We start from the raw sequence: 13,779 nt of genomic DNA on the forward strand, positions 1-13,779 counted from the left end.
TTTTTTCCTCCCTTTTTTTGTTTTGTTCCAATACACACAAAGGGAATAAACATGTGTATAGCAAAACATGACTCGACCATGACTGTATGTGCCCTGCTGCTTGAAGTGAATTACATTTCCATTTTGCAGCTATTTGTACATACACTACAGAGATGATTTACTAAAAAAGTAGACCTGTGTTCACTTTAAATGTCTGATCATCTACAAATATACAAGGCAAATGAAAAAAAAACGATGTTTGGTTGGATTTGATGATTGATGTAAATGTATCATCACCTTATTCACTATGCTATGTAAACATAAATGTTTCAATGTGAAATATTGAGCTCCATTCAAAAAAGCAAAAAAAAAAAAAACTAGTCTAAAACGCAAAAAGAGATGTGCCTACAGTTCTTTTTTTTTTGTTTCATAAAATTTTTTATTGAAGTAGATGTAATATACATGTAACATATCTCACACTTTTGACAGTTATAGAACAGAAAGTAACAAGTTGTGGGCATGTGAGTTCAGAAGAAAAAAACATTAGATATGTGTACAGTTTTTATATAGGAATCAGCTCAATTGAATAATACAGAAGAAAAATATCCATAGAAAAGATTTGACATATTAATGCAGTCACAAAATTCTAGTCTTTGCCAACTTTTAGGAAGTAGTAGTAGCTACAGAATATTAGGTCTTTAAAAAAATAAAAATAAAAAAAGGTTTGATCTGAAATAAATAAAATAGGAGGGTAGGGGATAAAGATGACGGAAGGTGAAAGAATAGAAGGGGAGGATGGGGAGGGGATGCCTGCATCCCCTCTCTCTCCGTGAGTGCAACATCAAACAAGGTTGTAATTAATTGGAATTACTAGTTTATTTTAGCAAGGGATGCATGATCCCTGTATTGGTTATTTTAGGGACCAAGAGGAGGATGGTGAAACTGAATGTTTACACATTATATTTCACAAAAACCGTATGCTGATAACATATCACTAATCATTCTATGACTGTGCAGGTGTTGTCTTCAAGTATTTCCAACTATACCATGTTTTTTTTTTTTTTTTTTTAATATCTGTTTATTTTAGAAAAATTATGAAAAACAGAAATAACACATATACATTGTATGACATTTTTTGCACGTACGAATTCAAACAAGTGTTACCTGTAGACCATCAGGGATGGAGAACTCAAAACATTAGAAGTATAATGGTAGCCTGGGTCTGGGTAGTCATTACAAAATAGATATCCATCAAATGTTAAGGTAGTTAGATTGAGGGTTTATAATAAATAGCCACTGATTACTGTATAAATGTCACTGGCAGGGAAGGGGTTAACACTAGCGGGCAATCAAGGAGTTAAATGTGTGTCCTAGGGAGTGATTCTAATGCCGCGTACACACGATCAGATTGTCCGGCGTACTTAGTCCACCGAAACGCATTTCAGCGGACGATTCGATCGTGTGTGGGCTTCAGCGGACTTTTCCAGCGTGAAGTCCGGCGGACTAAGAAAGTATTTTTGCACTCCAATCTTCCCATCGGACTTGGGTTTCAGCGGACAATACATTAATCAGTATGCTAGTACAGCGGACTAAGAATGACGCATGCTCAGAAGCAAGTACGAAAAAGGAAGCTATTGGCTACTGGCTATTGAACTTCCTTTTTCTAGTCCCGTCGTACGTGCTGTACGCCATCGCGCTAGCAAACGCCGGACTTTCTGTGTGTCCGTGTGTGGCCAAGTCCGTTCGGTAGAAAGTCAGCTGGACCATCCGTCGGACTGTTTGCCGGACTCAGTACGCCGGACAATTCGCTCGTGTGTACGCGGCATAACTGTGGGGGGAATGGACTGCCTGAAGGAGGAGATATATAGCTGTTCATACTTAATATTAACAACAGATGTGTCTCCTCACCCCTGACAGAACAGTGATCTGCGTCTCTCAGAAGCGATGGTGGGTGCCTGGCGAACATCGCGGGTCGCGGGTGCCAGGGCATGCGCATTGCCTCTGTCGTGTCACGGGCACGCGCGCGCCCCTTAGTGGTCTTATAGCGGCTGACCAATATCTACAGCGATTTGCCCAGGCGAGCCAACCTGCCGCAGTATAAATGTGACGGCTGGTCGCCTAGTGGTTAAACATGACACACATATATAAAGACCCTTCTTCCACCAATAAAAAATACTTTGTCTTTTTTATTGGTGGAAGAAGGGTTTTTATACATGTGTGTAATTTTTGGTACTATTTTCATTTAATATTTGACATTTTTAAATATATTTTGTATTTACTGTAAAGATATTTTGTATTTACTGTAAAGATATTTTGTATTTACTTAATTGAACTTGTTTTTGATACACCGCGTGTCCTGTGCAAGCAGCTACCCTTTGACTGCTATTCTAGTCCCTTTTTTGTAGTAATACATATGCAGCAGGGACCGCTCTAACTTAGTGAGTTGACATATTTTTACGTTTAATACCATTTTACCCCTTTATTAGCAATAAAAACTGACAGGGGTTCTAGTTCTTCTCCACAGAATCCATCCCACTGGAAATCGCATTAGATAAAATACTGCATGGTTTCATGAGATAAATACTGCATATTTTGATGAAATACTGCATGTGGTATTTTAGTAGCAATTTTTTGTAAACTGCCAAAAAAATTGAAAAACACTATGGGCTATTTTACCGCAAATTTTAAAGTGGAAAATACAGCTTTGTGAATGGAGCTCATTGTATTTATTATTTTAGTAAATCAAACCAATGCATTGGCTTTTTCATTCAGTAAATATTCATGGGCAGTGGACTGCACACAGTATAGATCAAAGGGAACATTTAGGTTGGTCTTTGAGGCTCATATTTTATTGAACAAAATCAGCTATAGCATGTGGATGACACATCAACGTGCATGGAGCTATATTTAAAATGATCCGACTATGCTAAATTAAAACGTTGCAGTGGAAAGACACTAAAGTTGTGCCTTAATTATATTTTATTGCTGTGTCAGACGCATGGTATTTTACAAAAAAATATACATGATGAATCCAGTATACCATAAGAAAATAATTATGAGCACTCATCTGTTTCAACGGTTTTAATTACTTAATCAACGTTACTTATATAAATAGACTATTGAAATCGCCCAAGCATGAAATAACATAATGCACTGTATGTAAGAATTAATTAGGGGATGAATAGGGATGAAATTTCAATTATCCATAGGGGTGAAATTATCGATTTTAATTACTCAGAAATACATCATAAATAATTGCCTACACAGTGAATAATTTATAATCTTGGTGTATTGTTAGAATTTGTATTCTATAGGAGCAATTAACGTTTGAGACCCCATAATAGTTGTAAGTTATGTTTAATTTCAATGATTTTACAAATTTTGAAAATCAAGAAAATTACTTAGATAACTTGGGACCATAAAAGGAAGAATAAAACTGAAAAAAATTGTATGAGAGTTGTATACAATTTTCACATATCATTCACATAAGAATGGACAAAGCAATGAAGGATTACAAAATATTTACCATAAAAAGCTCAAAGCAGATACATGAAAATAAATGATTAGGTCTACAAAATACATGGATTCTTTATTAAACAAAACAAAATCTCTATATTTCGCAATTAAAGTTTTTATATTCCAAGCTAGACTTACAAGATTAAAATTGTAATCATAATTCCATGAGGTTAATTGCAAAACTTTGATGCACTTAAAGTGGAGGGCCACCCTGAAAAAAAAAATACATTAAAAATGAGAAAAAAATCTGAAAAAAAAATGAATTTTTTTTTTTTTTAACTTACCAGAAATGCCTGTTGCTAGGCACATCACCCTAATCTGCCTCTTCCTCCTCCGTGGAGATCTTCTGTCTCCTCTCCTCCGTGCTGCGTCTTCTGGGTAATGGGTCGCGCTGTGTTCTGGGAACTGTGTGTCCCAGAACACAGCGCGCCCCATTCACAAAGCGTTGCACGACTCATGCATGCGCAGTAGGAAATGGGCAGTGAAGCCGCAAGGCTCCACTGCCTGTTTCCCTTAGCCAAAATGGCGGCGCCGGGACCCGAGACTGAGGGACAGGTCAGCCTCGGGCGGCCGACATTGCGGGCGCCCTGGACAGGTAAGTGTTCTTATTAAAAGTCAGCAGCTACAGTGTTTGCAGCTGCTGACTTTTAATTATTTTTTTTTTTAAAACCGGCCCTCCTCTTTAAAGTCTCCTTTTAGCTACCCAGTTTTATGTTTTTATAGTTGAGATATGTGGTAGGGGCACAATTTCCAGAGCAAATAAAGCTAACCTCTGACTCCATTGAAAATGTGCTTATAATTGTGTAGTAGAATGTTTGTATTAACCCATATATTTCATATTATTGATATTAGCATATGTATAGCACCCTCTAGGGTGCTACTAGTGTTACTGAAGGCAAATTTATGGTATGACTCAGTTTGTGAGTCTGAAATTGGGTCAGGGTTTACTGCAGGGCAGGCTGAATGACTCACAGAGGCAGGGCATAGGTCTCTGGTTCCTGCCTCTAAATCTGGAAGTTTGAAGAAACTTCTAGAAGTTAGGGAACAGTGGCCAGGGGGGTGATCTGCATACCTAAGGGATGAGTCAGTCCATAAATATGGGGAAGCCATGCCAGCAGGGCAGTCTGTGGAAGATGGAGAAGGCTGTCGGTGGCCTAGGAGGGGACTCCTGGGTCTAGGGGGGCTCTGCCTCTGGGCTGGGGCTCAGGGTGGCTTGGAAGCATCTGGTTTGAGAAGGAATCTTGCCAAAGAACAGCAGGGAGCAAGGAGGACAGATTGAGTACATCAGCACACCCAGGGATTTATAAGGAGAGAGACTGCCACATGCAGAAAGCCTTCAAAGGAAAACACTGAGCTTAACCCTTTATCTTTTGTCCTGGTAGATTTTCAGAGCAGCCAGGTGGGTAGTGTCTGCAGGGGGTGGAGCTGGGAGCAGTTCTACAAGAGGAGAGGAGATACTCCTGCACATAACTTTTCAACATTTTGTGCTATTTTACAAAGGGACTGGGAGCTCCTGGTCCTTAAGGGACTTTGCCACTGATCCAAGAGACTGGGTGTTTCTAATGCCGCGTACACACGAGCGGACTGTATGGCATACTTAGTTCGTCATACAATCCGACAGACAGTCCGTCGTACTTTCCACTGAACGGACTTGACCACACACGGATGCACAAACAGTCCGTCGAAAGCTTGCGCAATGACGTGTACAGCACGTACGACGGGACTAGAAATAGGAAGTCCAATACACAGCAAAGCACCCTTCCGCCGTGTAAATCCTTTCTGGGCATGCGCCATTCTTAGTCCGTCGAACTAGCATACTGACGAGCGGATTGTCCACTGAAACCAAAGTAAAAAAATCCGAAATTCTTAGTACGCCAGACTGCACGCTGAAAAAGTCCGCTGAAGCCCACACACGAGCGGACTGTCCGCTGAAATGTGTTTCGACGGACTAAGTATGCCATACAGTCCGCCCGTGTGTACGCGGCATAACAAAGAGATCAGTCTAGAATCTTTTCTCTGTACATAAGAAGGAAGTTGTCATCATATGTTGATCTTCAAGTTAAGTTGCTACAAATGTATTGATAACTAATTAATAATAAGCATTATTGTTATGCAATAGTTAATATTTCTAGAAACTTGAATAGTAAAATATGATATAATATATGTACATTAAAAAGTTGAACTCTACATGACCTCTCTACTTCATACAGGTATTTTTTTTAAGACAGTCATACATTTACTGGGAGAAAGTTCACTGGGACAGAGTTCACAGACAGCTCCAGACATCACTATCTCCAAGTGTACATTCCATTATTTTTTCCTGTATGTTAATTACATTGATGTACAATATGGCTTGACAACCAATCTCGTTGTGCCACATGTACCGTAATTCTATGGTGAATCTTTGTTATAAATGTGGCCTGCAAGCCCTCTTTCCTTTGATTCATTTATATCAATTGATATCAATAAAACCTCCTGCTCTTTTGGAATTCCTTGCCTGTTTATGTTGTTTTGTTATTTTCTACATCAATCGACAAAACTAAATAACCTGATTTTCTCCCTATACTCTCAACTGAATGCTGTTGATAGATCCAGACTGACTTCATTGTGTCACAAATGGCAGTGTGACATACCATCTCTGACTAAAGAGGACTGAGATGAATGCCTACAACACGTGTTAAACAGGGGTCAAGTCCTGTGGAAAAAAGTGTGGGAACTCCCACCCAAGATCCACTCCCCCATCAAAAAAAAAAATGATACGCTCATATGCACGAACGCTTCAAAAGTGTTTTTTTTTAATCCAATTTTCGTATTGTGTGTTTGAAGCTTAACTGTTAGTACATAAAAAAAAAAAAAATCCTCAATAAACATAAATACGGTAATTCTCTGAATAATCAGCATTCATTCCATTGTGCTTCCATGCAAATGTGAACATCATGTTCTGATCTTTATTGGGGAATTTTATTTTGTATATAGAGTATTTATGTGGTGAGTTTACACTTTTCATTGAACAGAGTTTGGATAACACAGGGTTAAACGGAAAGGTCATAAATTAACTGCACATTATCTGGACAGAATGTTTGGGAAGATAGTGATGTGTTCCTGCTTAGGAGATGTATGTCAGCTTGGGGGGACTGCAAACTCTGCAGGGGCTTCAACACACACTCGCTGCTATTCCAACCCTTCACATATTTCCACATAAACTTCCCTCCTGGCATTAAACTTTGCCAGGTATTTTGCTCAGCTTACCACCCCAAACTGATGTTCCTCCCTCAGCTCACCTCTCTCCCTGCATGTCCTGTGAGCAGAATAGCTGTGCTCCTCCTCTGGGTTCTCTCATCATATGGCACTGAAGATAGAGGAGGGGGGGATTCAGCGGGAGACACAGAGCAAGTATGCAGGAGACTGGGGGGGGGGAAGAGGAGACAGAAAATCAGGAGGGGCCGGCGGGGAGGAGTGCATCACGAGAGGTCTGACTAAATACAATCCCTTAGCAGCAGGGACCTGATCTACCCATCAGCTAGCTGTGATTGACAGGTAGATCGAAGCGGAAGCTGTCATGGGGCCCCCTACTGTCAATGCCTGAATGGTCAGTCCACCCCTGGTGTGCGGCACTTACTATTGCCAGCTGTGTCGACGGCTGCTGGTGTAGCACCTGCCACACAACTCACATACTTCAAAGTCTTGCAGGACATGGCTGCTAAAGGGAACTGAGTTCCTGTTGTGGAAAAAGTACAGGAACTCCGTTCCCATGCGTTCCTGCAGGACTTGAGCCCTGGTGTTAAATATAGATTAGGGGCTGGGCACATTGATTAGGGGGTTGGCACCCCTGCGGCCCTTATGGATGGGCTGCCACTGGATATACTGTATGTCCTAGGTGTGGTGTTGTGACTGGTACATTTTTACATATATTATGGACTTGCCTTTGACTCTAAAACTTCTGGAGGGAGGTAGTTGTCACAATGAATATGACAGTGGGCGTATTTTTGCCAACTGACTCTTTGACAGCATGGGAAACAACAAGAATGATATCAGACACCAATAAGTGTTGGGGGGCATGACTACGTATTTCAAGGCTGCCCAGCCTCTTTCTCAAGCCCTCCCCCCTATTCTTCCAAGTGTCGGATGTCATTCTTGCCGTTTCCCATGCTGTGAAAGAGTATCCTGCATCTCGGGCAGACCCGGCCTGTGGGGGTGGTTTCACTTCCTGGACTGGGTTTACACTGAGATGACAGCCTTGCTTGACTGAGACTAAGGTATAAGCAATTTCTTTTCATTTAAATGTGAGTTGTCATTTGTCTGTTTTATCAATACATATGTGTATATACTACAATTAGATTGCACCTTCTATTTTCTATTAACAAAAAATACAAATTTAAAAAAATGTTGGAAATTACTTTTAAAAATACTTTACTGAATTTAAGGTTATATGAGATTTAAGGTTATATGAGATTTAGCTATTAGGTATACACCTACTTTAAAGTATAGCTGTCAAAATAATGCAATATTGGCTTTATGCTACTGAAATAATTGGGTTGATTTTCTAAAGGATTAGAGGCTGTCTACTTGGCAAAGTGAAAGTTGGCAAAAAAAGATGAACTTGTGTTCACATTGAATACCCTATCATTTACAAGGGAGTTTAAATAAAATGATTTTGATACCACATGGATGGATATTCAAGGTAAACATGGCTTTACTTAATTTACTAACATTCTTTATACCAAGTAAATGTGTTATGGCCTATGCTACTTTAGTTTATAATACCCAATGTCCTAATACCGATACATACTATTGATCTATAGCAGGGATCCTCAAACTACGGCCCTCCAGCTGTTGTGAAACTACACATCCCATGATGCATTGTAAAACTCTGACATTCACAGACATGACTAGGCATGATGGGAATTGTAGTTCCTGAACAACTGGAGGGCCATAGTTTGAAGACCCATGATCTATAGTAACAGGAGAAAATAACTAATTTAAAGCTTTCACATATAGAAACACTTGCCATTAGGAATGACAAAGTCTGCAAATTGTGCAATATTCTCTGTATTTCTAAATCAAGTAACAACTGCGGGGTATTTAATTACTTTGCAATTATATTCTGTGAACTTAACAGGAATAGTTTGTTTCATAACTGAATAGGGTTGCAAGTTTTTTTTTTATTTTTTTAACTATTTAACTGTGTCAGAATTGAGACTCCCTGATTCACCAGCTCAGAGGTGGTGAATTGGGGAGTGAAGAGAGAATGATGGGGGAAGGAGGAAGATTTTTGACTTCCTCTTTCCCCAATCAGACCCCCCAAGACAATAACCGTGTCCCCCTGTCATATTTATTTGTGTGTGTGTGTATATATACACATACACGTTCACACACAGTGGAACCTTGGATTACGAGCATAATTCGTTCCAGTTTATGAAGCTGCAAACTCAGCACTTCACTGGCGATCTGTGTCAGAATTTACACTCCCCGAGTCATTAGCTCAACTCGGGAATGGAGTGTTTCCAAGTCTATCCAAGTGCATCAAGCAGCTCCGAATGCCAAATGTGATACTGCACATGGCAGAGGCTTGAATCCTGCTCGTTTTGAGAAACAACGCTCGACAGGATTTAAAAAAAAATAATAGCTTGCTTTGCGAAATGCTCATTGATCGTGTTACTCGCAATCCGAGGTAATACACTCTATATATATATATATATATATATATATATATATATATATATATATATATATATATATAATGCAGGGGTACTATTTATTTTATTAACATGAGGTGGGCCTATTGCTTAATAAACGGACACCTCAAGTGTTTCAGTGAATTTCTGGTACTGTAATCTCGTCATGTCTCACAAGATTCCAGTTTCAGGGGTTATTCTCTATTGTTTGAAGCGTTTGTAGATCACTTCACTTCATAAAAGGAGAAGCAATCTACACACCACTTTATAAACAGGCACTCACAGAAGAGAGATGTCCTCTGTGAATGCCGGAGAATGGAGCAGTAGATAATTTCCACTGCTTCATAAACGGACACATAATTTTAAGGCCTAAAATGTGCTTTTTTACATGTGTGCAAAAAAAAAGGCAAAAACAGCTCTGGCAGTGAAAAGGTTAAAGCGAACACAATGTCACCCCATTTAAGTATCTTATCTGAACGTCCTGACAGTAGCCCCACTTGTTGCAGGCTGAAAACACCAATCTACTGCCTCACAGTTAGCATTGCCACTGCCAGCCTGCCTTCTGAGCTCCTTCACTCTCAGCTGTTGGGCTGTTTGTCAGGCCCATTAGATAGGCAGTCCAATGGCCAGCCAAAGTTGCTCAGCAGACTGACAACAATGCTGTTAATTGAGAGTTAGTGGTTTCATGATGTTAGCTTGCCATAGGAAGTTCTGTTACTGGTAGGATCTCCAAGTAAGGAACTTTGCAACATATCAACTAAAATGATTTGTTCAACAACTATGAATACACTGAGCCATGATAAGGAACTACAGAAAAATAGATTTTAGGGTTACATACATTTCAGCTAATTTTGAAGTCAATACTGTAAATTTACTAAATTTTAATAATTGTGAACTTTGTCCTTGTGCAATTTTCTACATTGGTAGTGTAGCGCCAGTACTCCTAATGGGTACGCTCTATGTTCGTAAATTTAGTTTTTGCCCAAAATTATAGTTACGTTTTGGGGTTAATTGTGCTAAATTGTGCTTTGGCATCAGTTTGGCTGGGCTGTATTAAGGTTCTGCCTGATCATAGGTGGGGTTTGCACCTGTGAGGGGCCTTAGAATGCAGTCTGGTTGGACGCATTAGTTACCAATCTCTCTCTCAGAGCCAATCAGTGGGAGTTTGTCTCGCTGTGTATTCTGGGAGAGGGTACTTAAGGTGCTGAAGTCACGTGGTTCTGTGTTCCGGTTCAGAAGTTGTTGCTGACTCCGTGGTCCTGGTCCTCCTGACCAGGCCCCAGGGACCCTCATGGCCTGGGGTAAGGATCCATCCGTTTCTGAGCCTCAGAGCTGGCTAGTCCGAGGTGCAGTGACTGGAAGGAAGAGTCTAAGGTGTTCCGGTGCCATCTTGGGTTTGGAGAGGCCCAGCAACTCTACATGCAACCAGGGGAGGACTCTTCAGTAAGAGAGTCACATACAAGGCTGGCTGCTCAGTAAGAGCCTGGTAGTTGAGCTGCCATGAACATCACCGGACCGGGTGAAAGATTCTGGTACAGTAAGAAAAGTTCCTACTTCCATCGTTCCGGATACTACGTTTTTCAACCAAGTCTGTGTGAGAGACTTTGCAAAGTTAGAATTACCTGTTGGTTGCTAAATCCAAGCTCAAGGATTTATCCGACAGTTAAAGAGTCCACTTGCGAGTGCCTATTCCCTGGATTATGTACAGGGAGAGACTTTTATTGAAGTCAGCAGTTCCGAACACCTGAGCTAAACTTTATCCTGATACCCTCTATTCCTAACTTAGAGACTGAGTTTGTTCAACTGTTTTACGCAAAATAAAAATCCTAACAAGGAATTCAAGTGTCGGTCCCTACAATTACTGGGTTATCAACCCTGGGAACCCCTAGACAAAGACAACGAGTATGAGCTGGTGGAGGTAATCAGAAAAATTCTGCCCCTCCTTCGGGGGTAAGTGCTACAGTAGAAAAAATTAACAGAACTATAGCAGCAAAAGTATTATAGTAGGATGAATTAGGATGTTAACTGGGTGTAGGACACTTAATATAGAATTCCTGTGTCGGCCTGCACCGCTGTATGGTAGAGGAGGTATCACAGACAACTAATGGGCCATTGAAGCATATGAGTGATGTCTATAACACACTGTGCGGTGCTGATATATATGGAAACAAAACTAATATAAATATGTGAATCCAATAAACACTATATATAACATAAATGTCTAAAACATATCAACATATAAAAAATAGAAATGAAAGTGCTTGTGCTCCATGATATTGCACTCAGTCCCCAATGAGGTTATTAAACTAAACAGCAACAGTCCATATATATGAAAATAAAGTGCTTGGGCTACATGACATTCAATTAATCCTCAAAGAGTGTTTAAACTAAACAGCAACAGTCCAAAAGTAATTGTGTCTTCATGCGTTGCACACACGGAGTAGTGATGTCACCACTCCAGGGTTTACAAGCCATTGTCAAGCACAGTCTTCTCTTCTCTCTGTAGCCAGGTAGCCACTGGCTGACACATAGGAGATCGTGTGACCAGACCAGCATGGCATTAAAATAGGCAATAAGTATACGCATCTTTCTTACACAGGTTAGCAAGCATAGGTGTTCTGGTGGGGGGATGTGTATTGGGATTAGTTATGGTTATCCCAGAATTCTACTTTAAAATTGGTGAGTTTTTTCTTTTTTTCATAGAACAATATCAACTGTAAAGTTTTCTAGTTTTTAAATATAAATATTTATAATAAAGATACATTAATAAGCCAGAAGGGAGTAACTGTTCATAAGTACACTTGAACTAAAGGTTAACTTCACCTTTTATGAAAAAAATAATAAATGCAAATTATTATTTTTTTTACACTTAAATCATTGCACCCACAATAAGCAGATCACAGGTGGAATGCCCAGATCCTGCATACTCGCAGTACACTGTATGCCTGTACATCTGATACAGGCAGGCAGCTACTGAAGATCAGGAAGAATCAATTAACTACGAGAACCAGGGCCTTCTTTAATATTGATTGGACCCTGGGCAAAAAATGTCTTGCCACCCCCCCCCCCCCCATGCAATTTCACTCTCCACCTGTGCTGAGACATACAATAAATAGCAACTAGACTTAAGCCCCATACACACTATCAGATTTTCTGCTGATTTTTGTCTTCAGATTTACCAAAACCATATAGTGCAAGGGCCTGCCTGATTGCATATAAATTGAAACTCCTAAGATTTGACCTCGTATTATATGGTTTTGGTAAATCTGAAGGAAAAAATCAGCAGAAAATCTGTGTGTATGAGGCTTTAAAATCAGTTTACTGTATCAGATCAATTGGTTGCCAGCGGTTACAGCATATCATTAATTTCTTACTGACTGGTTGCTGGAGGTTACAGCACACATTACGGCTCACTGTTTATTTTCTAGAGGTTACAGCAAATTATTTCTGCTTGTTAATTGGTTCTTAGAGATTACTGTACAGTAATACTGCTCACAGATTGATTGCTAGAGGTTACAGTACATCATCTCCTCACTGCAGGGGAGCATGATTTACATATGAATTCCACCTTTATTTACATATCAATACCGCGGCCACAGCTATTTACATATGAATGCTGGTTATTTGCATGTAAACACAGGGTCTGCAGGTGAGTCATCTGAACACAACCATAAGGCAGAGCTGAGCAGCATTAGTACCAGAACGTCACACTAAGATATTGGGACACTGCACAGGACTAAAACTTCAAAGGACAAGGGAATTTAAACTGGGATAGTTGGCAAGTATAAGGCAGCTGCTTTGGGCCCCACAACAATGATAGGGCCCAGGGCAGCTTCCCCTTTTGCCCTGCCTCAAACACGGCCCTGACGAAAGCACTCAACATCCCACTTGCGGTGGCCGATAGTGCTTATAGTAAATTAAATCACAGAAGGATGCAACAGGGTTGGCATAGCCTCACATGGCTGTTCTTTTTTAAAATTATGACAGTAATGCTATGTACACACGATCGGACATTCCGACAACATAACCATGGATTTTTTTCCGACGGATGTTGGCTCAAACTTGTCTTGTATACAAGCAGTCACACCAATGCTGTCCAAAAATTTAGATCGGCAAGAACGCACTGACGTACAACATGTACGACGGGTCTAGAAAAAGGAAATTCAATACCAAGTGTGCCACCCTTTGGGCTCCTTCTGCTAATCTCGTGTTAGTAGAAGTTTGGTGAGAGAGACAATTCACGTTTTTCAGCCTCATGCTTTTTAGTTTGTTACTGCTCTTCAGTTTGTGCTTGTGGGTTTGTATCTGTTCTTCAGTGCATGTTTTCAGTCCATATCTGTTTTCCAGTGTGTTCTTGTCGGCTCGTTTCTGATGTTCAGATCATTCTTCTCAGGTTCTTTCTGATTTTCAGTGTGTTTTGTTAGTTCATTCTGACCAGCCGTTTTCTAGCCATTTTGGGGGTATGTACTCATCGTAGAGTTCGTGCTGTGCAGGGGCTTGGTGTTGGGGTTCTTACTTTGACCCAGCCCAAGAACAGTGTGAAGAGGAGTTCATGGATGAAGAATTGGTTGCTCCAGCATGACCGATTCTCGCACATGCCTTTGTTGCG

Source organism: Lithobates pipiens, unplaced genomic scaffold, assembly GCF_037356315.1.
Source record: "Lithobates pipiens isolate NorthernLeopardFrog02 unplaced genomic scaffold, aLitPip1_a1.2 Scaffold_8, whole genome shotgun sequence".
Lineage (NCBI taxonomy): Eukaryota > Metazoa > Chordata > Amphibia > Anura > Ranidae > Lithobates > Lithobates pipiens.